At 48.4% G+C, this 21,922-nt stretch overlaps 1 long non-coding RNA gene and 1 other non-coding gene across 2 annotated transcripts; both read right to left on the bottom strand.

Annotated features, from left to right (window-relative positions):
* Window positions 1–14,121: 14,121 nt before the first annotated feature.
* Window positions 14,122–14,228, bottom strand: LOC126081309 (U6 spliceosomal RNA). The gene has a single exon (XR_007518355.1). It is a non-coding gene; the product is annotated as a U6 spliceosomal RNA (small nuclear RNA).
* Window positions 14,229–15,737: 1,509 nt separating this feature from the next.
* LOC126079737 (uncharacterized) lies at window positions 15,738–21,368 on the bottom strand. The gene is made up of 3 exons (XR_007518242.1): window positions 21,290–21,368; window positions 19,957–20,048; window positions 15,738–16,162 (listed from the first exon to the last, which is right to left on the bottom strand). It is a non-coding gene; the product is annotated as an uncharacterized LOC126079737 (long non-coding RNA).
* Between the last annotated feature and the right edge of the window lie 554 nt (window positions 21,369–21,922).

Below are 21,922 nucleotides of genomic sequence, written 5' to 3'. Positions count from 1 at the left end.
GATCCACTTCTGAAAGGTCACAGCCATTGAAAACCCTATGGAGCACAGTTCTACTCTGACACACATGGGTTCCTCATGAGTTGGAACTGACTCTACACAAACTGATTGGGATATATATATATATACATATATGAGAGAGAGAGCAAGAAGGAATGAGGGAGGCAGGGAGTGGGAGAGGGAGAGGAGAAGGGAGAGGGGGAGGGAGAGGGAGAAAGGGGTGGCGAGGGGGAGGAAGAGGGAGAGAGGGGTGGAGAGGGGAAAGGAGGGGGAGGGAGAAGGGAAGGGAGAGGGGGAAGGAGAGGGAGAGGGGAAGAAGGAGGGAGAGGGGAAGAGGGAGGGAGAGAGGAGTGGAGAGGTGAAGGGAGTAGGGAAGGGAGAAGGGAAGAGAGGGGGAGCAAGGGGGGGAGAGGGGAAGAGGGAGGGAGAGAGGAGTGGAGAGGTGAAGGGAGTAGGGAAGGGAGAAGGGAAGAGAGGGGGAGCAAGGGGGGGAGAGGGAAAGAGGGGTGGAGAGGGGAAGGGAGGGAGTAGGGAGAAGGGGGGAGAGTGGGAGGGAGGGGGAGGGGGAAGGAGAGGAGAGAGAGGGGGAAGGAGAAGGAGAGGGGAAAAGGGAGGGAGAGGGAGAGAGGAATAGAGAGGGGAAAGGATGGGGAAGGGAGTGGGGGAGGGAGAAGGGAAGAGGGGGGAAGGAGAGGGAGAGGGGAAGACAGAGGCGGAGAGGAGTGGAGAGGGGAAGGGAGAGGAGGAGGAAGAGGGGAAGAGAGAAGGGGAGGGATGGGGCAGGGAAGGGGGAAGGAGAAGGAGAGAGAGGGAGAGGGGGTGGAAAGGGGAAGGGAGAGGGGAAGAGTGGGGGAGGGAGAGGGAGAGGGGAGAGGAAAGGGAATGGGGGAGGGAGGGGAGGGAGAGGGAGGGGGAAGAGGGAGAGAGGGGAAGGGAGAGGAGAAGGGATTGGGGGAGGGAGAGGGGGAAGAGGGGAAGGGAGGGGGAAGGGAGAGGGGGAGGGAGAGGGGGAAGAGGGGAAGGGAGAGGGGGAAGAGGGGGAGGGAGAGGGGAAGAGGGGGAGAGAGAGCGGAAGGGAGAGGAGGAGGGAGAGGGAGATTGATTTTAAGGAAGTAGCTCACACAATTGTGGGGGCTGACAAGTCCAAAGTCTGTAGGGCAGGCAGGCAGGCTGGAAACTTGGGCAGGATTTCTGTGTGATAGTCTTGAGGCAAAATTCTTTCTTCTCAGGAAACCTTAGTTTTTGCTCTTAAGGCCTTCAACTGATTGGATGAGGCACATCCACATTATTGAAAGTAATCTCCTTCACTTAAAAGTCAACCGATTGTAAATGTAATCACATTTACAAAATACCTTCCTTCATAGCAACATGTAGCCTAGTGTTTAGCCAAACAATGGGGCATCATAGTCTAGCCAAGTAGACATATAAGATTAACTATCATGTCATGTCTGATTGCATTTCAGAGTTTTGACTGCCTGGGATTGATGATTTTGGAGCACTCTTAGCAGGCTGCTTTCAGGGCTAGCGGATGTAACCTGCCATTGAATTACACGTTATCATGTTGGAAACATTCAGCAGGGTAAACTCAAGAGAGAACAAGGACTTTTTCCTCCTGCATCATCCATTTAGGAATGAAAGGAGTTGATTTAAATTTTGCCCATCACCATATGCAATACCAAAACCAGGTAAAGACACCACAAAAAAACAAAAGAAAATTACAGACCTACATCCTTCATGAACTTAGATGCAAAAATCCTCAACAAAATTCTAGCCAATAGAATTCAAAACGTATCAAAAAAATAATTCACCATGATCAAGTGGGATTCATACCAAGTATACAAGGATGGTTCAACATTAGAAAAACAATCAATGTAATCCATCATATAAATAAAACAAAAGACAAGAACTACATGATCTTATCAACTGATGCAGAAAAGGTACTTGACAAAGTCCAACACCCATTCATGATAAAAACTCTCAGCAAACTAGGAATAGAAGGAAAGTTCCTCAACATAATAAAGGGCATTTATACAAAGCCAACAGCCAACATCATTCTAAACAGAGAGAGTCTGAAAGCATTCCCCTTGAGATCAGCAACTAGATGCCCTTTAAAAAAAAAAAAAAAAGCCCTTTATCACCACTTTATTCAATATTGTGCTGGAGGTCCTAGCCAGAGCAATTAGGCTAGAAAAATAAATAAAGGGCATCCAAATTGGTAAGGAAGAAGTAAAAATATCTTTATTTGCAGATGACATGATCTTATACACAGAAAACCCTGAAGAATACTCAAGAGAACTACTTGACTAATAGAAGAGTTCAGCAGAGTATCAGGACACAAGACAAACATACAAAAACCTTTTGGATTCTTCTACACCAATAATGAGAACATCAAAGAGGAAATCACCAAATCGATACCATTTATGGTAGCCCCCAAGAAGATAAAATACTTAGGAATAAATCTAACCAGAGATGCAAAAGACCTTACAAAGAAAACTACAAGACACTACTATAAGAAACCAAAAGAGACCTACATAAGTGGAAAAACATACCTTGCTCATGAATAGGAAGACTCAACATTGTAAAATGTATTCTAGCCAAAGCGATCTATAGATACAATGCAATCCTGACCCAAATACCAATGACTTTTTTTAATGAGATAGAGGAACAAATCACCAACTTCATAAGGAAGGGAAAGAGGCCCTGGATAAGTAAAGCATTCCTGAAAAAGAAGAACAAAGTGGGAGGCCTCAGACTACCTGATTTTAGAACCTATTATATCACCACAGTAGTCAAAACTGCCTGTTACTGGTACAACAACACATATATAAACCAGTGGAACAGAATTGAGAATCCAGACATAAATCCTATGAGCAGTTGATATTTGGCAAAGACCCAAAGTCAGTTAAATGGCGAAAAAACAGTCTCTTTAACAAATGGTCCTGGCATAACTGGATATCCATCCACAAAAAAATGAAACAAGACCCATATCTCACACCATGCACAAAAACGAACTCAAAATGGATCAAAGACCTAAATATAAAACCTAAAATGATAAAGATCATAGAGGAAAAAATAGGGACAATGCTAGGAGCCCTAATACATGGCATAAACAGTATACAAAACATTACTAACAATGCACAAACACCAGAAGAGAAACTAGATAACTGGGCACTCTTAAAATCAAACACTTATGCTTATCCAGAGACTTTCACTAAAAGAGTAGAAAGATTGCCTACAGACTGGGAAAAAGTTTTTGGCTATGACAAATCCGATCAACATCTGATCTCTAAAATCTACATGATACAGCAAAAACTCAACAACAAAAAGACAAATAACCCAGTTAAAAATGGGCAAAGGATATGAACAGACACTTCACCAAAGAAGACATTCAGGCAGCTAATAGATAGATGAGGAAATGCTCATGATCATTAGCCATTAGAGAAATGCAAATCAAAACTACAACGAGATACCGCCTCACCCCAACAAGGCTGATATTAATCCAAAACACACAAAATAATAAATGTTGGAGAGGTTGTAGAGAGACTAGAACACTTATACACTGCTGGTGGGAATATAAAATGGTACAACTACTTTGGAATTCAATTGGGCGCTTCCTTAAAAAGCTAGAAATAGAACTACCATATGATCCAGCAATTCCAGTCCTTGGAATATATCCTAGAGAAATAAGAGCCTTTACATGAACAGATATATGCACACTCATGTTCATTGTAGCACTGTTTACAATAGCAAAAAGATGGAAACAACCAAGGTGCCCATCAACAGATGAATGGATAAATAAATTATGGTATATTCACACAATGGAATGCTATGCATCGATAAAGACCGGTGATGTATCTGTGAAACGTTTTATAACATGGAGGAATCTGGAAGGCATTATGCTGAGTGAAATTAGTTGCAAAAGGACAAATATTGTATAAGACCGCTATTATAAGAACTTGAGAAATAGTTTAAACAGAGAAGAAAGTATTCTTTGATGGTTACGAGAGGGGGGAGGGAGGGAGGGTGGAAGAGGGGTATTCATGACTTCAATAGTAGATAAGAACTACTTTAGATGCAGGGAAAGAACACACAATACAGGCGAGGTCAGCACAACTGGACTAAACCAAAAGCAGAGAAGTTTCCTGAATAAACTGAATGCTCCGAAGGCCAGCGTAGGAGGGGTGGGGGTTTGGGTACCATGGTTTCAGGGGACATCTAAGTCAATTGGCATCATAAAATCTATTAAGAAAACATCCTGCATCCCACTTGGGGGAGTGGTGTCTGGGGTCTTAAACGTTAGCAAGTAGCCATCTAAGATGCATCAATTGGTCTCAACCCACATGGATCAAAGGAGAATGAAGAACACCAAGGACACAAGGTAATTACGAGCCCAAGAGACAGAAAGGGCCACATAAACCAGAGACTACATCAGCCTGAGACCAGAAGAACTAGATGGTGCCTGGCTACAACCGATGACTGCTCTGACGGAGAACACAACAGAGAACCCCTGAAGTAGCAGGAGAGCAGTGGGATGCAGACCCCAAATTCTCGTAAAAAGACCAGACTTAATGGTCTGACTGAAAGTAGAAGGACCCCAGTGGTCATGGCCCCCAGACCTTCTGTTGGCCCAGGACAGGAACCATTCCCAAAGCCACTCTTCAGACATGGAACCGACTGGACAATGGGATGGAGATGGATGCTGGTGAGGAGTGAGCTTCTTGGATCAGGTGGACACTTGAGACTATGCTGGCATCTCCTGTCTGGAGGGGAGATGAGAGGGTAGAGGGGGTTAGAAGCTGGCAGAATGGACATGAAAAGAGAAAGTGGAGGGAGGCAGCGGGCTGTTTCATTAGGGGGAGAGCAACTGGGAGTATGTAGCAAGGTGTATATAAGTTTTTGTGTGAGAGACAGACTTGATTTGTAAACTTTCACTTATAGCACAATAAAAACTTAAAAAACAACAACAAAGAAATAGAACTACTATACAGTCCAGCAATCCCACTCTTTGGAATATATTCTAGAGAAATAAGAGCCTTTACATGAACAGATACATGCACACCCATGTTCACTGCAGCACTGTTTATAATCGTTCAAAATGCAAGCAACCAAGATGCCCATCGATGGATGAATGGATAAGTAAATTACGGTATATTCACATAATGGAATACAACGCAATGATTAAGAGCAATGATAAATCCATGAAACATTGCATAACATGGAGAAATCTGGAAGGCATTATGCTGAGTGAAATTAAAAATTAGTCAGTACTAAAAGGACAAATGTTGCATGAGACCACTATTATAAGACTCAAGAAAAATTTTAAACTCAGAAGAAAAAATTCTTTGATGGTTACAAGGGTGGGGAGGGAGGGAGATGGGTACTCACTAATTAGATAGTAGACAAGAACTATTTTAGATAAAGGGAAAGACAACACACAATACAGGGGAGGTCAGCACAACTGGACTAAACCAAAAGCAAGGAAACTTCCTAAATACAAACGAATGCTTCGAAGTCTAGAGTAGCAGGGGTAGGGGCCTGTGGACCATGGTTTCAGGGGTGATCTAGGTCAATTGGCATAACAAAATGTATTAAGAAAACGTTCTGCATCCCACTTTGGTGAGTGGCGTCTGAGGTCTTAAACGCTAGCAAGTGGCCATCTAAGAGGCATCAATTGGTCTCCACCCACATGGAGCAAAGAAGAATGAAGAACATCAAAGACACAAGGTAAATATGAGCCCAAGAGACAGAAAGGGCTATATAAACCAGAGACTACATCAGCCTGAGACCAGAAGAACTAGATGGTGCCCGGCTACCACCAATGACTGTCCTGACAGGGAACACAACAGAGAATCCCTGATGGAGCAGGGAACAGTGGGATGCAGACCTCAAATATCGTAAAAAGACCAGGCTTAATGGTCTGACTGAGACTGGAGGGACCCCGGGCCCTCTGTCAGCCCGAGACTGGAACCATTCCCGAAGCCAACTCTTCAGACAGGGATTGGACTGGACTATAAGACAGAAAACGATACTTGTGAGGAGTGAGCTTCTTGGCTCAAGTAGACACAGGAGACTATGTGGGCAACTCCTGTCTGGAGGCGAGATGAGAAGGCAGAGGGGGACAGGAGCTGGTAGAATGGACACAGGGAATACAGGGTGGAGAGGAGGAGTGTGCTCTCACATAAGGCGGAGAGCAGCTAGGAGTATGTAGCAGGGTGTGTGTAAGTTTTTCTATGAGAGACTAACTTGATTTGTAAACTTTCACTTAAAGCACAATAAAAATTTTAATAATTTTTTTTTTTTGCCCATCATGTAACAAGCAGCCAGAGAAAACCCTAGTTAACTTGGGACATGTGTTCATTTTATTTCAGGGTTGTTCACCACTGTATCTCCGGCACCTAGAACGGTGTCTGCACACAGTAAGTGTTCAGTATATATTGTTGAATGCATGAATGAGAGAATGTTTTGGTGTCTTCTTTATAGATAATTCCTTTTAATCTAGCTCTTCCATCACCGAACTGTTACTTGGAACAGGCAACACTGATCTGATTTGTTGTTTTTAGCTGCTGCTGAGTTGGCCCCTGACTCATAGTGACCCCATACACAATGGAACAAAATGCTGCCCGGTCCTGCTCCATCCCTATGATCAACTGCAGATGTGACCATTGTGATCCTCAGAATTTTCATTGGCTGGTTTTCAAAAGTAGATTGCCAGGCCTTTCTTCCTAGTCTCTGTTAGTCTAGAAGTGCTGCTGAAACCTGCTCAGCATCATAGTAACACACAAGCCTCAACTGACAGACAGGTGTTGGCTGCACATGAGGTACATTGGCCAGGAATCGAACAAACGTCTTCTGCGTGGAAGGCGAGAATTCTACCACTGAACCACCACTGTCCTTGGTCTCACATTTAGCGTCACAATAACAGAGAAGACCTTTATGACCAGGAAGTACAGAGGGATTTGTCCATTCAGAGTAACAAGGATGCTTTGTCTGTGAGAAGCCCCAGAGTCCCCTGATTCCAAGATGCACGATTTGTTCACAGTTTAACCGTCTGGATTCCTGTATGGGACTTCCAACGGATATGTTGTCGTTAGCTGCCGTAAAGTCCATTCCAACTCAGGGACACCCCACGGGTGCAGCGTAAAACTGCTCCAGAGGGTTTTCAAAGCTGTGACCTTTTAGAAGTGGATCACCAGGACTATCTACTGAGGTACCACTAGATGGATCTGAACCACCAGCCTTCCGGCTAGTAGTTAAGTGCTTGACTGCACCACTCGGGCTCCTCCAACTGATAGACACATTTTAAAGACACATTTTAAAGCGTTTAAGACCTCAGACGCCACTCACCAAAGTGGGATGCAGAACGTTTTCTTAATACATTTTGTTATGCCAATTGACCTAGATCACCCCTGAAACCATGGTCCACAGGCCCCCACCCCTGCTACTCTGGACTTTTTATCCCCCAAAGAGCTAAATGAAAATGTCAGTGGCGTGTTTTGAAATTGATGGAAATATATATAGGTTTATTTTAAAAGCACTATCCCATCATTTGGCCCATTTTATTGCATCAAGCCTACAAGACATCTTGGCTGTCCATCAAGGATACATGTATGGTGGCCCTACTGGGTCAACTGTTGTCTGCCTCCCCTGGTACACCCTACACTAGCCCAGTGGTTCTAGTCTCCAACGGTCCCTGCTTGACTGAACCAGGGTATTAAGAACAAGGGTTGTTAGGGTCCTTGGCTCAGATATTGCTGAGTTTTCCATGGTCCACTTAAGCCCTGGCCTCCAGCCCACACTGTCCAGAAGGGGTGCTTGGAGAGGGGTTTTGCCTCAGAACCCACCGGGATGCAACTGAGACCCCTCCATGTGTATGCTCCCTGGCAGAGGACGTGGTCCTCTCTAGCCCTCAGAAGGCCAGAGGATAAGGGAGGGGGAAGTGTTTAGTCTCATCAGAAACGGGGGAGGCATATGTGAAGTCTGTCAAGACTCAAGTGTGGTTTTGAGACAACAAAAGTCAGGCCTCTCCCGATTTCCCCAGGGATTCAAAGCTTCCCCCGAGGGCGGGGAGCACACTTACACTCAACATCAAAGGCAGCCCTGCTGACATCAGGACCTGCAAGGCTCAGTCTCTAGGTGGTATCCAACAGTTAGCAATGAATTCAAAAGAAAATTTTTAATGCATTGCTTAAAGGCTGTTTAAGAGGAACCAATTCATAAGCTGCAAGCAGGACTTCTTATGTGCAGTTTTTTCTCATCCCCAACTTTGTTTCACACCCTATATGCTTTGGCATCCCTCTCCCAATTCTCCGAGTCCCCCTCCTCCAAGCCCTAGCCTAGGCCCAAGGAACTTTCCAGGCAACTGCAGAACCCTCCTATGTGAGTGGAATTCCTGGGTGGTGCAAACAGTTAACGCACTCAGCTGCTAACCAAAAGGTTGAAGGTTCAAGTATACTCACAGGTACCTTAGAAGAAAGGCCTCGTGATCTATTTCCAAAAAAGCAGCCATTGAAATCCCTGCGAAGCCCAGTTCTACTCTGACACACGTGGGCTTCCCATGAGCTGGAATCCATTCAGTAGCAACTGGTTGTTTTTCTTCTTATGGGGTCTGGAAGGGAAGAAACTGAGCACTCTTTAGCAGCTAGGAGAAGTAAGGGCCTGGGGACACTGATGCCACAATCACTCTTGCCCTGTTTAATAGTAACTGTAGCTCTCATTTATGGAACACTAGGCATTGTGTTTAATTCTAGTAACAATCACGACAACAACGGTAACACAAACGCTCGCTCACATTTATTGCAGACTCTGGAGTCATACTCTTTAGCTTTAAATCTTGGCTCTGATACTAATTATATGGCCTTGGACCTCAGTTTTCTCATCTGTAAAAAGGGACTACTACTAATACCTACTTCTGAGGGTTGTCAAGCGTCGTCAGGAGGATTACATTCACCTATACCGTAACATGCTTAGAGCAACCCTGGCACCTGGTGGCATTCAGCACATGTTACAAGGTGCCCAGGACCATTCAAAGCAGCAGGCGCTATAGCCAGGTGCTATCAGTGTTACCACTCTACAGATGAGGAGACTGAGGCCCAGAGAGACTCAGTAACTTGTCTGGGTTGACATGGCTCACCTGTACAAGGACTAGACTTCAAACAGCATGGCTGGCCCTGAGTCCTCCTCAACCACTGTGCTCACTGTCTCTCTACAACTCCCCTTTCACAGATAGGGAAAATGGGTCCTGCTCACCCCAACCTTAGAATCGGGATGCCTCTATGGTGCTGATCAGTTCTCCTGACACTGTTCTTCTGACCTCCCCAACTGCCCCAGGAGATCCCTGAGAGGCAAGCTGCCCAGTGACGAGAGCATGAACAGAGCCCTGAAGTCCCAACACCTGGCCACTAGGCCACCATGCCCACAGCTGGTGTGTCACCTCTCTTAGCTTTCTATAATCTGGTCGCACCCCAGAGAGGAGGTGTCTCTCTCCCACTGTGGTCAGGGTTCTCCTCACCACCACCAGAGTGGTCACTGACTACCTGCTCATAGGCTGGAGCAAGAAGCAGCTTCAGGGAGCGACTTGCCCTGAGGTATGAGAAGCGTCTAGGAGGTACTCTTTGGGCACTGAAGTACTGGCACATCAGGCTGATGGGGACACAGGAAAGAAGCCTGGAAATTGGGCTGGAGAATCAGGGCATGTGGCCACCATATCTCGCCACCAGGCCAGACCAATGCCTCGTGCACACTAGTGCTGGGTTGACACTGCCTAACACAAGAACTCTCTTCTTGTACTCAACAAGTGCCTGCCTCTCCCTGAGGGAGAGCTACACTCTGTGTGCTATTTCCAGGAGTCAAGAGGGATCCCACTGCACCATCCAAATTCCCACCCACACCCTCTTGTGACCAAAGGAAGTGTGATCGTCAAGGCTGTGTCAACTTGGCTGTGTCGTGGTTCTCAGTGGTTTGCAGTTATGATGCAGTTTGGCAGTAGTGTAATGATGTAATCACCTCCATAATGAGATCTGACATAATGTGATCACCTCCATGATGGGATCTACTGTGAGTAGCCAACCAGTTGAAGGGACTATCCTTGGGGGTGTGGCCTGCATCCAATACAGGTGGACTTTCTGGCAAGGCTCCTGGGCTTTTGCTCACTCTGGATCCTGCAGCTGGCTCCTGTTTGTCTGACTTCTGGTTCTTTGGACTTGAGCCGGCAGCTTGCCTGCTGATATTGGGATTCGTCAGCCCTCACGGCTTGGACCTTGGGTTCCCCAGCCCCTGCAGCTAAGTGAGTTGGGAGAAGCCTCCAGGCTAACTTATGGACTTGGGACTTCTCAGCCTCTGCAACCTCATGAGCTATTTCCTTGATATAAATTTCTCTCTCTGCGTATATGTACGTAGATGCTCTACTGGCTTTGCTTCTCTAGAAAACTCAGCTTAAGACAGGAAGAAAAATGAACATGTACAAAACACCTACTGTGTACCTGCCCTGGGCTTGGTAATTCCATCCTTCCATTGTTCCATTTAATTCCCACAACAAACAGCAAGGCAGGCACTATTATCCCCATTTTCCAGAAGAGATTGATCCTGAGGCTCACAGAGTTTGAGCAACTAGCCCAAGGTCACACAGCATGGCAGGGGCAAGATTCAAGTGTCGCCTTTCCCACTGCATTTAGCTGTACATTTAGTACATTTTTCTTGGACTAAACCCAAGGCCCTGTGTCTGTGAGGCAATAGGGACTTGGTTTAAGGGGCCAGCATTGTTCTGAGACAGAAAAGGGGACCTGGGTGGCCCATCACTACACAGCTGTCTGGCAGTCTTATTTCTAGAGGGGATCTGGAAGCCCCCAGCCTTTGCCCAGACACTCCCCACTAGCAGCAGCTCCAGATTCCATGTCCACGAGGGGCATCTGGGAAATCTCGCCTCTTGGGGCCTCTTTCCTGCCCAAGCTCTAGCAGGCCTGGAGCCAGGGGCTGCTACTCTAGCAAACAGATTTCAAATAAAACTCAGCCCCCAGAGAGTCATCAATCCAGAGAAGGAGGCTGCGACATTCCAGGGATGGCCCCAGAAAGATCTGGCAAAAACCAGAGCACGCCTGAGGCTGAGTGTGCCCTGTGGCTCCCTGCCTGAGGGACTTGCCAGGTGGCATAGACTCTGACCTTGTATGGGCAAAATGTTCCTGCCAAGCCTGGCTTTTGAGTCAGCTTCTCTCTATTTTCAGCCCCGGGGGGAGTGTTTGTCTCTCCCCTCAGCTCTCACTGGTTCAGACTTCAGCCAGGCCTGCCAGGACCCTCACTGCAGCCTGGGGAGTTAAGCTCAGAGTCCCCAGTGCAGAGACGAGGAGATCCCCCAAAATAATAACAGTGATAGCAACCGCAGTGGGTTCACTGGGGGCACACACAGTTAAGTGTTTGACTACTGGCCAAAAGCTTGGTGATCTGAACCCACCAAGAGGAGCCTCAGGAGACAGACCTGATAATCTGCTTCTGGAAAGTCAGAGCCTTGACAACGCTATGGAGCCATTCCACTCTGCACATGTGGGGTCGCCACGGGTCAGAACAGGCTCAACAGCAGCAAAAACTACACTGGAAACAACTAGCCATTACTTCCTACTAGGCATCATACTAAGAGCTTGACACAGTTTGTCTCTTCAAGACCTTAAGGAGGTGGGAACATCATTAGCCCCCTCTGCCGTGTGGCTTCTGGAAATTAGGTAATTCTGAACGCTCCGGTCACACCATCATGCAGGGTCGCACAGCCAGACATACTGGCTTTCCCACTAGGCCGAGCTTGTCCAGCTGGCACCCAGAGCTGGAAGGGGCCTCAGCCTGCAGCCAGGCCAACCTCTGCACCCTACAAGGGAGCCTGGGCCTCAGGTACCGCATTTTGGTGGCAGGTCTAGGCCTAAACCATCCAGACTCCAAGGTTAGAGCTCTGCCCCCTCCACTGAGCAGCCTGCCCCTAAGGGTCTAGCCAGGCCCTGGGTGGTAGAGGAAGGCCTGTACCGTCCTCTTCTTGTAAAGATAGCTCAGTTCTGGGGTCCAGGAGAGAAGTCTGTACAGAAAAAGGCTGGAAATTGGGTGGGCAGTGGGGATGGGGCAGGGTGGGAGCCTTGGGCCTAGGCCGGAGTTTAGAGGAAAGATAGAGCTCAGAGATCTCGGACCATCAGACCAGGCCTCCCCCTGCCTTTAGGGATTTGGGCAGGTCTTTGGATCTTTGGAGTCGGATAGAACCCAACCAGTTGCCCTCAGGTTGATTCTGACTCATGATGACCCCACTGGTGTCAGAAAAGAACTGTGTTCCATAGGGTTTTCAATGGCGATTTTTCCGAAGAGCAACAGGCCTTCCTTCCAAGGCACCTCTGGGTGAACTTGAATCTGCAACTGTAAGGGGAAGGGGAAGAGCTTGCACTCTGGAAGAGGAAGAGGCAGGGGGTGGTGGCGTTCCTCAATAAGATGGTCCCTACATAGTTAAACTTTAAGCCAAGGAAATGATCTTTATAGGGGTCTTTGATTTGATAAAGTCCTTAACTTGATAAAGGCCCTAACTTGGTAATTAAACCTTAAGCCAAGGAAATAGTCTTCATAGCGGGGTCTTGTCCTGGCTTTCAAATGTTAATAGAGACAGATAAAGAAACAAAAAGGGCATAAAACCTTAAGAAAACGACAACTAGAGACTAGACTATCGAGGCTCTCAGATTCTCTCTAAATTTGAGTAGCCCGCTTGACACTTCCTAGCCAAATGTGCTTTTACTACTGACCCTCTGCTTGCTAATAAACCTCTGCTCGCTTGACACTATTTATCTCAGTGTTTGAATTCTTTCCTACACTGAAGACGAGAACCGTAGAAGCCGAGAGCTAACCATTTGCACCACCCAGGGACTCCTGGGTCGGATAGACCTGGGTCTAAATTCAGCTTCTGCCACTTAGCAGCTGTTTGACCCTGGGCAAAATACTCAGCTCCTCTGAACCTCAATTTCTCCATCTGTGAAATGACACTAAGGAGTCCACTGTCTCTTTGGAGCAAATTAGATATAGTGTGACCAGCGATCCCAGTTTGCCTGGGACAAAGGTGATTTCTGGGGATGTAGGACTTTCAATGCTAAAACCAGGAATGTTCAGGGGAAGGCAGGGCGAGTTGGTCACCCTAGGAATCGAGTTTGCCAAGCACAGCAGAGCACAGCGCTGGCCCTTAGAACAGTCAGCACACACAAACTGTGACTGCATTACCAGCCCGCTCTCAGCTGCGGCCCCTCCGTGAGCCCTGCCTTGCTGCAGGGGAACTGCCACCCAGAGCCCCCAGGTCCAGGAGCAGAACAAAACTCAGCAGTGCCCTCAGTGCCCCGCCTCCCCACAATGGTACCCCTTTGTCCTCTGAGTCCTCCCCTCCCCCGCCCTAAGCAGGCTGGGTGCCAGCAGTAATTACGGAATCACTTATTCACTGAAGCCCGCATGCACGTGCAGCCCACCATCAGTAGCAATTAGGCAGCTAAAGGGGTTTGAAAGCCCATCAGCCAATCGGGGGAGGGGGTGCTGAATGGGACAATCAAACGCTCGGGGTGGTGAGGAGGGGGGCCTGGGGGCAAGGGAAGATTGGGGCTCTTGGGGAGGCAGTCACTGAGACAGCTCCCCCCACCCCCTCTACAGCTGTCACCTACAATGAAGGGGTGGGGTGGGCTTGCTGGGAACCCAAAAGCAAGGGCCGACTGGCACCTGGGGAAGCGGCGGGTGGGCAGGGAAGGGTCTTTGAAGACCAGGCCAGCCTCATCACCATAGTATGCCTCCATAAAACAGACCTCCTACAAATGCCTCACCGTCCTCTATTAAGGAGCCTCCCTTTGGAGGCAGATGTCTCTCTCTCCCTGCCAGGAGTCGCATGGCCTAACAGAAAAGGATTTCTCTAAAGCAGGGCTTCTCCCACTGTAACTGAAACCAAAAAACCCACTGCCGTCCATTCCGACTCATAGAGACCCTATAGGACAGAGTAGAACTGCTCCACAGAGCTTCCACCGGTGAAATCTTCACGGAAGCAGACTGCCGCATCTTCCTCCCTCGGAGCGGCTGGTGGGCTGAAATCACCGACCTCTCCGTTAGCAGCTAAGCGCTTTAACCACTGCGCCACCAGGGCTCCAAAATGTGGAACGCGTCACGAATTTGCGTGTCATTCTTGCGCAGGGGCCATGCCAATCTTCTCTGTATGGTTCCAATTTTAGTATTTGTGCTGCTGAAGGGAGAACAACGGATGGAGGGAGGGACCTGAATTCTGCATTTTTAATAAGCTCCCAGCGGCTGCTGCTGGTCTGGGTCCGTGCTTGAGCAGCGAGGTGTTAATGCATCTCTGAGGTTGGGGTGTCAGTTGCTGTTGTCCAGCCGATTTTCATTCAGAGCCGCCCCAGGGGACACGGTAGAACCGCCCCATAGGGTTTTCTCGGCTGCCATCTTTATGGCAGCAGATCACCAGGTCTTTCTCCCGCAGAGCCACTGGGTGGATTTGAACAGCCAATCTTTCAGAGTGCTTAATTATTATACCAATCGACTCGACGGCACTGGGTCTGGTCTGGTCAGAGCTCCTTGAGGTGGGCAGAGGGGAGGGGAAAGCCCTGGGGTCATCTCCCTGCTCTGTGACGCTGGGCAGGCCCCCTCAACTCCCAGCCTCATTTTCCTGACACATAAAATGGGAGATCATGCCTACGTCACAGGCTGAGAATGAAATGAGAAAACAGCCCTGAACACGTCCTTGTGAGCTGCAGGAAAGCTTTGATGGAGAGGGTAGGACCTTAGTTTGGCTCAGCTTGGCCCGGGAGCAGCCCTGGGTGGGGGTGGGGGCTCCATGTGAGTTCAAATTGAGGAACACGGGAAGTAGGAGTGGACCCCAGGCTGAGGTCACTGAAACTACTTTTCCCACCTGTGATCCTGGGGTCCAAGGGTGGTTTGGGGGACTCCAAGGGGGTGTGTGATTTAGCTGGATGATTAGGAAGTTAAAGGGTTTTGAAAGCCCATCAGCCAATAGAGCGAGGGGGTACTTAATGGGACAATCAAACGCGAGAGGTAGGGGTGGGGTGAGAGAGGGAAAACTGGCGCTCTTACACCCCTTTAGCTCCCCCGACTCTACTCCTGACTGAAGTTCTGAACTAGATTTCTCTCATCTCTGAGCCTCTGTGTACTGACTCTTTCTGCCTGGGATGCCTTCCCTTTCCTCCTCTGCTGGCTCATTCCTGGGAGCACTTTGGCCTCAGTTTCCTCTGCCCACCTGTAGGCTCAGCCCCACCTGGTCCTCAGGACCAATCAGAACTGGCGTCTGCAGGTAACCAGGCAGCTGCTGCTCAGGCATCTGGGATGTCTGGTTCTAGGATTCCAGACCCTCCCAGGGAAGGCTCCATCTCTGCTCTCTGGGCAGCAGCCCCTCCTAGGAGTCCCCACCTTCCCTCCCTCCTGCCACCAAAACACAGCTGCCTGTTTGCAGTTCAGAGCTCCAGAGGACTAGGGCCTGGGCTGGGGTTCCTCCAGGGCGAGGCACCCCCATCTCCTGGGAGCAGGTGGCCCCTGGCAGAACGCAGACCCACAGCCCCTGGGCCCCAGTCGGGGTGCCCTGACTGGGAAGGCAGCTGTCAGGTTACCCTGACCCTGAAAGCAGAGCTCCAGGAAATACCCTGGGCTGCCCCTCCAGCCGAGAACAGGAAAGGCAGGTGAAAAGTCAGCAGAGAGAACCTGGCAATTGCTGGAAAAGCCACACTGTCACAGAGGGAGGTGCACTCCAGGCCCCTTCTCCGCTTAAACCTGGATCATAGGGCTTGGTTTTAATTTTTCTCTTTCTCTCTCACTCTCTTTTAAAACAGACGTCTAGTGGGGGATGGGTGGGAAGGAGAAATCACTAACTAGGTAGTAAATAAGTGTCAACTGTGGTGAAGGGAAAGACAGTACACAATAGAGGGGAAGCCAGTACAACCTGACCAAGGCAAAGTCATAGAAGCTTCATAGAAACATCCGAACACCTTGAGGGGCCAAGTTACTGGGGCTGAGGGCTGCGGACCATGGTCTCAGGGATATCTAGATCAACTGGCATAACAAAGCTCATAAAGAAAATGTTCTACATCTGACCTTGGTGAAAAGTGCTGGAGTCTTAAAAGCTTGTGAGCGGCCATCTAAGATACATCTACTGGTTCCATTTCGTCTGGCTCAAAAGAGAATGAAGAAAACCAAAGACACAAGGGAAATATTAATCCAAAGGACTAATGGACCACAAGTACCACAGCCTCCACTAGCCTGAGCCCAGAACAACTAGATGGTGCCTGGCTACCACCACCAATAGCTCTGACAGGGATCACAATAGAAGGTCCCAGACAGAGCAGGACAAAAACGTAGAACAAAATTCAAATTCACACACACACACAAAGACCAGGCTTACTGTTCTGACAGAGACTGGAGGAGCCCCTAAAACTATGGCCCCTGGATATCCTGCTAACTCAGAACTGAAGTCACTCCTGAAGTTTACCCTTCAGCCAAAGATTGCTGTTGTTAGGTGCTGTCCAGTCGGTTCTGACACACACAACAGAGCAAAACGCTGCCCGGTCCTGTGCCGTCCTCATGATCATTGTTATCCTTCAGTCCATTGTTGCAGCCAAAGATTAGACAGGCCTATAAAACAAACTATAATACACGTGAGTAACGTGCTTCTTAGTTCATTCAAGCATACGAGACCAAACGGGCAACACCTGCCCAAAAGCAAAGGCGAGAAGGCGGAAAGGGACGGGAAAACTGGATGAATGGAACAGAGAACCCAGGGTGGAGAAGGTTGACACATTGTGGGGATTGCAACCAATGTCACAAAAGAATATGTGTATAAATTGTTGAATTAGAAACTAACTCGCTCTGTAAACTTTCACCTAAAGCACACACCCACCCCCCCGCCCTCCCCCCACCCACAAAACCAAAAAACAAAAAACAGGTTTCTAGTGATTTAATTACTTTCTGCAAAAAAGAATAACATCTGCACATTTTAAAAATGTTTCTTATGAAATATTTCAGATGAGCCAAAATGTCTCACCCGTGTATCCCCACCTACCTTAAGCAATAAAACATCTCCAATGCATAGGATGCCTCGCTACATCCCTGCTGGGTCACAGTCCCTCCTTCCTGTCTCCTACCATGGTGCCCCACCCAAACCCCTCCATCCCTGAGCCAGGCAGTAGCCGTTGTTGTTGTTAGTTGCCTTTGGACTCATAACAACCCCATGTGTGCTGAGTGGAACTGCTCCATAGGGTTTTCAAGACTGTGACCATTTGGAAGCAGATTGCCAGGCCTGTCTTCTGAGGTGCCTGTAGGTGGGTTCAAACAGCCACTCCCTTTTATGCAGCAGCTTCTCCACCAGGCATCTTGCCAAGTGCTTTAGCATATTATCTCATTTAATCTCTACCACAAAAATCTCAACTAGGTAAGACTATCCTCATTTTATAGATGAGGACTCTGAAGCACAGAGAGGTTAAATAAGTTGCCTGAGGTCACGCAGCATTCAGACCTATGGAATGCAAATTCCTAAACTGTCCTTTTCCAGGTGCCAACTTGGGCCTGGGTGTGCCCCTCCCACCCTGGGTAAGGGAGTGGTGGCCTTTGAGGAGTGACCAGCTGACTAAGTCTCCTGGAAAACTGGCAGTTCCCAACACCTAGTCTCTTGGGAAAGTAGGAAAACCAGGAGGTGGCCCCCAGGGACAGTGTTGGCCCTCCCCTGCCGTGGCTCGTTGGAAACAGAAGCCAGAGGAAAGATGTTTGCTGACCCCACAGAGAGATCCTCATGTGTGTGACCTTTGCCTGGAAGCTGTCTAGGGGCTGCAACCTCTTCCAAAGAGTGGGTCGTATCTGGGTGTCCTGATTCATTCTACCCAGACCAACCAAGCAAGTCAACTTGGGGTGGGAGTGGAGAGCCATCCGATGGGGGTGAATCCTTCAAGGCAAGGCTCAAAGCCCAGAGCAGTAGGGGGGACTCAGTCCCAAACCCTGCCCCTTTCTGCCCCCGCCCTCCTTAGGTGGTCCAGGGCCACAGGACACAGGAGGGAGCAGGGCCCAGGTCACCTTGGCCCAGGAGCAGAGACAAAAGAGCAGGGACAAATGCTTCCCCCACCTCCTTGCCTGGATAGGAAAGAATATGACAAAACAAAGGCTATAATTGAAAACCCTTTTCCATCTCCCTGATCAGCTGTCACCAAGGCCCCCTCCCTGAGCCATTAACATGGGAATGAGCTGTTCTGGCTCTGATGGGGCCTGTCACCAGGGTGCAGGAGGGTGAGGAGGAGCTGGGAGAAAGGGGCGCAGGGCCTCCCAGCTCTTCTCAACCCTTTGGGGTAGGAAGGAGCCTGTGAGAGAGCAGGGCTTTCCCTCCTTCTTACACACACACTCACACACACATACTCTCACACTCACACACACACACTCACACGCCTTCACCTCCACTCCCACCCCTCCTACCCCAGCCATGATTCCAAAAAAAATAAAATTTAAAAAGCAGAGGCCAAATCTTCTCTTCTGTAACTCTTCCTGCCTAATTACAGTTTATATTTATAATTCAGCTCAGAAGGCAGATGGGCAGGAGCTCATGTTTTGCTTGAATGAATCCACGAATGTATGAATGAGTCTCCATTTAACAGATGAAGAAACTGAGGCCTAGAGAGGTCTACAGAGAGACTCTGCCAGTGTCAGAGGACGTTCCTGAATCCCACTCTTTTCCACACATGGCTTTACCCCAGAATCTTATAACATCTCCCAATTTTAGTCATTCTAATCTTTTTCACCCTCCACTTTTTTTTTTTTAACCTTGGACGCCTGTTGCTGTTGCAGCTAGTGAAAGACTGAACAGAAACAGGCGGCAAATGGCTGTGGGAAAACTTGGAAACAAGCCACTACCCAGAGCTGGGCAGCTTGTGGGCTCCTGAATGCAAGCAGAACTCTTGGTTGTAGTTTCATTTTGCATACAAATAATGGGTCTTATTTGCCAAATTTTCTGCTGGTAGAATTGTTCCTGGTTTCCACAGCGCTGGGTACTGTAAGTGTCTCTTTATGTTCCTGGGTCCCTGACAAGACACTGAGCTCCTTGAGAACCGTGTCTTCTACATCTTTGGGAAACCCGTGCCCAGGACAAGGCTTGGCACAAAACAAGTGCTTAATAAATGTTTGAATAATAATAATGGCAACTATGTACCGAGGTGGGGAATTAGCTCAAATGGTAGAAGGCTTGCTTAGCATGTGAGAGGTAGCGGGATCGATGCGCTCATTCTCCATGCTGCATCTGGAGCCCTGCTAGCACAGTGGTTAAGAGTTCAGCCACTAACAAAAAGGCTGGCAGCTCACACCCACCAGGCACTCCTTGGAAACCCTGTGGGGCAGTTCTACTCTGTCCTATAGGGTCACTAAGAGTCGGAATCGGCTCGATGGCAGTGGATTTGGTTTGGGTTTTGGTTGCCCGTTCAATCTTGTATACTTGACTGAACTAAGAAGCATGTTCCCTGTGTGGTGTTGTTTGTCTTATAGGCCTGCCTAATCTTTGGCTAAAAGGTGAACTTCAGGAGTGGCTTCAGTTCTGAGTTAGAAGGGGGTCTGGGGCCATAGTCTTCGGGGTTCCTTCAGTCTCTGGTGGCACAGTGGTTAACAGTTTGGCTGCTAATCAAAGGTGGTTTAATCCACCAGCTTCTCCCTAGGTGACCTATAGGGCAGTTCTACTCCTATAGAGTCACTATGAGTCAGTAACTCTGGTTTTTTTTGTGAATTCGATCTTTCATTCTGTACTTTTCTCCCGTTCTGTCCTGGACCCTCTATTGTAATCCCAATCAGCGCTGTTGGTAGTGGCAATGATAGGAGTGTTTTCTGTAGCAGTGAACAACTCCTGGTAAAGTTCTGCACAGAACAAGGGAAACTGATCTATACAGTAGAGGTGTTCCTGAAAAATTAAGTCAACTTCAAAATGCAAGAAATACTTACCCAACAGTCCTGCTTGCAGCTCATTTGGTTGGTGTCGGGTCACAGTGGCTTCTCCTCTAAGCGGCAATGAGTATCTGAGGGGCCGTTCACTCCTAGCAAAGAGAGAGGAGCTGCAGCCTGCCTGGGTCTGGGCTCCTGCGGCTGCAAAATCCTCTCCCAGAACCCTGAGCAAGCCCTCAGACCCTCGAGAGGAGTGCTGGCCCCAGCCCCTTCTCCTCGGGCTGCACTAAGCTACTCCGCGCCCCCCAGCCCCACCAGTGGTCAGCCTCTCACCTCCGTCTGCCCAACACACCAGGAGATCTGTAACCTATGACTTGGTCAGGTTGTTTCAGCCCAGTGTGGTCTGGCGACTGGGGCCAACTGAGCTAGCAGCCCAGCTTCCTTCATTGTGGCGGGGGTGGGGGGGTGGGGGAGGTGGGTGTGGGCGGGTGGGGGATGGTCTTCACACACATGTTGTTGTTAGCTGCCAACGTATGCTCTGACTCGTAGCAGCGCCACGCACAACGGGATAGGATCCATAGGGTTTTCAACAGCTGATGTTTTGGAAGTAGGTCTCCAGGCCTTTCTTCCTAGTCTGTCTTAGTCTGGAGGCTCCACTGAAATCTGCTCAGCGTCACAGCAACACACAAGTCTCTACTGACGGATAGGTGGTGGCCATGCATGAGGTACATTGGCTGGGAATTGAAGCTGGGTCTCCCACAGGAAGGTGAGAGTTTTACCACTGAACCACTACTGACTGTCCTTATCCACACACACCATAGGAACTAGAAAATTTAAATCATCAGATTATGACATCAGGTATTGGCAGAGATGGTCAGTGTTCACCAAAATTCATTCATATTTTCCCTGTTATGGGTTGAATTGTGCCCATCCCCCAAAATGTGTTGAAATCCTAATCCCTGTACCTGTAAAGGAAACCCTGGTGGTGCAGTGATTAAGAGCTACAGCTGCTACCCAAAAGATCAGCAGTTCGAATCCACTAGGAACTCCTTGGAAACCATATGGGGCAGTTCTACTCTGTCCTATAGGGTCGCTATGACTCAGAATCGACTGGATGGCAACAGATTTGGTTTTTTGGTTTGGGTACCTGTAAATATGACTCTGTTTGGAAATAGGATTTTTCTTTTGTTATGTTAGTGAGGTAATATCGGTGCAGAGTGGATCCTAAACCTAATCACTTCTTTGTTATATAAAGACCAGAATAGACACAGAGACACACACAGAGGAAAGACAGCTGTAAGGACCTCAAGGGGCTACCGACAAGGAAGGACCTCCCCTACAGCCAGCATCCCCAGCTGTGAGAAAATAAATTCTATTTTTTAAAGCCACCCACTTGTGGTATTTCTGTTACAGCAGCACTAGGTACCGAAGACACTGTCCTCCTTCCAGCAGTGACATGGAAGCTGGGCTGCCTTGAAAAGATGAAAAGGGAGTTCTCAGGAAAAGGAGGGGAGTGGGCAGGAAGTTCTAATCAGAGACAACCAACTGAATTGTCTGGGGCGTACTGAGATACCTGGGATGACCCTTGCATCACGAAGTGGGAAGCATATAGGGACCAGATTGTGGAGAGCCTTAAATGCCATGCCTGCGTACATACAGCATGAACCACAGAGGCTAATGGGGAATGGAATGGCACCATCCTCATTCTAGAGCTATCATTTGGAAAATATTTCATATTCTACATGTAGTATCTCACTTAATCCTCGAAGCAAGCCCATGGGCAGATTCTCTATCACCCATTTTGCAGAGGACAACATTGAGGCTCTGAGGTGTTAGACACTTGCCCAAGGCCAGCCAATAGTAGGGCTGGGGGTTGGGCCTGCTAGAATGTAAGCATCAGGCTTTGTTTTGTTCACTGCTGTATCCTAGCTCTGAGTGCAGTGCCCGGCATATAGTGGGCCCTCAATAAATATTTGTTGAGTGAATCAATGAATCTATCTGATTCCAAGACCCTGCTACATTGATC

Source organism: Elephas maximus, chromosome 7 (assembly GCF_024166365.1).
Source record: "Elephas maximus indicus isolate mEleMax1 chromosome 7, mEleMax1 primary haplotype, whole genome shotgun sequence".
Taxonomy (NCBI): Eukaryota; Metazoa; Chordata; class Mammalia; order Proboscidea; family Elephantidae; genus Elephas; species Elephas maximus.
The sequence above is the reverse complement of the archived record's forward strand: the minus strand, read 5'-3'. Positions and strand labels throughout refer to the sequence as shown.